This window comes from Triticum dicoccoides, unplaced genomic scaffold (genome assembly GCF_002162155.2).
Source record: "Triticum dicoccoides isolate Atlit2015 ecotype Zavitan unplaced genomic scaffold, WEW_v2.0 scaffold55956, whole genome shotgun sequence".
NCBI lineage: Eukaryota > Viridiplantae > Streptophyta > Magnoliopsida > Poales > Poaceae > Triticum > Triticum dicoccoides.
The window spans coordinates 1-2,052 of NW_021281957.1; the positions used below are offsets into that span (position 1 = coordinate 1).

The 2,052-nt window shown below is 50.6% G+C and overlaps 1 pseudogene; it reads right to left on the reverse strand.

Moving 5' to 3' along the window:
- Positions 1-151: 151 nt before the first annotated feature.
- LOC119346953 lies at positions 152-1,893 on the reverse strand (annotated as a pseudogene).
- Between the last annotated feature and the right edge of the window lie 159 nt (positions 1,894-2,052).

Here is a 2,052-nt window from a genome sequence, read left to right on the forward strand (position 1 = left end):
GTAATCAAATCAATTTGAGAAGAAAAATGGGAGTGAGACGCATTGCGACCAAATTTACCAAGGGATTTGATGGTATTAACTGGTATAACATTTGCCAAAAAGAAAGAAAGAAAGAGGTACGTACAACATTGCAGATAACACATCTAATGCCTCAACTTTTCCTAATTTTACATTGCATGCCATCAACAAAGGAAAGAAAAAAACATCTCCAGGACTTAACTGTAAAGAGCATCCCAAACCACAACCAAAGACCAGACACAATCCCAGCAATCACACAGTAGTACATCCAGTGGTCCTCCTCTTCACCATTTCTCTGATCCGGTGCAAGCGAAGTATTGGCACACGAAATGTTTAGAGGAAATCCACAGAGCCCAGAATTGTTGGAGTAAATTGATGGGTCAGGCAAGGTCTGAAGCTGATTCCCGGTGGGTATCTTGCCCGACAAAAGATTGTTCGAGACATTCAACGCGGCGAGCCACGACAAGCTTGAGATGCTCGGCGGAATGTCTCCTGTAAGTTCATTAGATGATAGATCGAGGGATTCGAGAAAAGTCAAACTACCAATGTTTTTAGGAATGCTACATGACAGATGGTTTCTTGATAGGTTTAGAAATAGGAGGCCCTGAAGGTTGGTTAGCTCTTCAGGAATGCACCGAGACAACAAATTGCCCGACAAATCGATACCGGCTAATAACTGGATATCTTTTCTAAATATCTTGTACTGGCCCTTCCAAATTATGTCGATTCTATCATAGTAATACCACTTGTTAGACGGTTTCGTAGTCGATAGATTTTGTGGATGCATCATGGAGGTCAAGCTGCCGAAGGCTACCGGAATTGAGCCGGTCAAGCTATTGTTTGCCATGTCGAGCAGCTGAAGTTGCGAAAGGCGTGATAACTCTAGAGGAATTTCTCCAGTGAAATTGTTTGATTTCAGGCTAAGGATTCTCAACAATGGGATGTGACTCCCGATCCATGGAGGGATAACACCAAAGAACTTGTTATTCCCCATGTCTAGGGTGGACAACGAGTTGCAGCCCTCCAGGACCGGTGGGAAGGCACCAATGAAGCCATTTCCGGCAAGGTAAAGAGACCTAAGAGAGCAGGTGTGGCTTGCCACAGCTGCGGGGATTTTACTTGAGAAGGAGTTGTTGGATAGATCCATGAAAAACAGAGCCTCCAGGTTCCACTAGCAGTCCGGGAGCTTGCCGGTGAGACGGTTGTCTGATAGGTCCATGAACATCATAGCCTGGAAGTTGCACCAGCAGTCCGGGAGATCCCCGGTGAGCCGGTTATTTGACAGGTCCAGTATCTGGATGGAGAGGTGCCTGCAGAGCTGGTGCGGGATGTTGCCTACGAGGTTGTTATTGTAGAGCCGGAGGTCGGTGAGGCTGCCCATGCCACTGAGCTGCGGCGGAATGGTGTTGTTAAACATATTGCTGCTGAGGTCGAGGATAGCGAGTGAGTCGCAGCGCTCTAGGAGTGGGAGGGCTCCGAAAAAGGCATTTCCGGCAAGATATAGTGATATGAGAGAGCAGTTGTGGCTTGCCTTAGCCGCCGGGATTTCACCTGAGAAGGAGTTGTTGGACAGTAACACAGACTCCAGAGCCCGGAGGTTCCACCAGCAGTCCGGGAGCTGCCCGGTGAGCCAATTGTCCGACAGGCTCATGTACCGCAAAGACTGGAGGTTGCACCAGCAGTTCGAAAGCTCCCAGATGAGTCGGTTGTTGGACATGTCCAGTGACTGGATGGAGAGAAGGTTGCATAGCTGGCGCGGGATCTTACCAATGAGGTTGTTCTCGTAGAGAGATAGGGCGGCGAGGCTGGGCATGTCACCAAGCTGTGGCGGGATGGGGCCGTTGAACCTGTTGCCGCTGAGGTCCGGACCCGGCGCTGAAGGGCGCGTTCCCACCCGAGGAGATGCAGATCATGGCCCACCTGGCCAGGGAGTGCCTGCAGTGGGACCCCGAGGCCAGGCTCACCATGACTGAGGTCGTCCAGATCCTCTCCACCATCGCGCCCCTCGCTGACAAGCGCCGCCGGCACCACCTG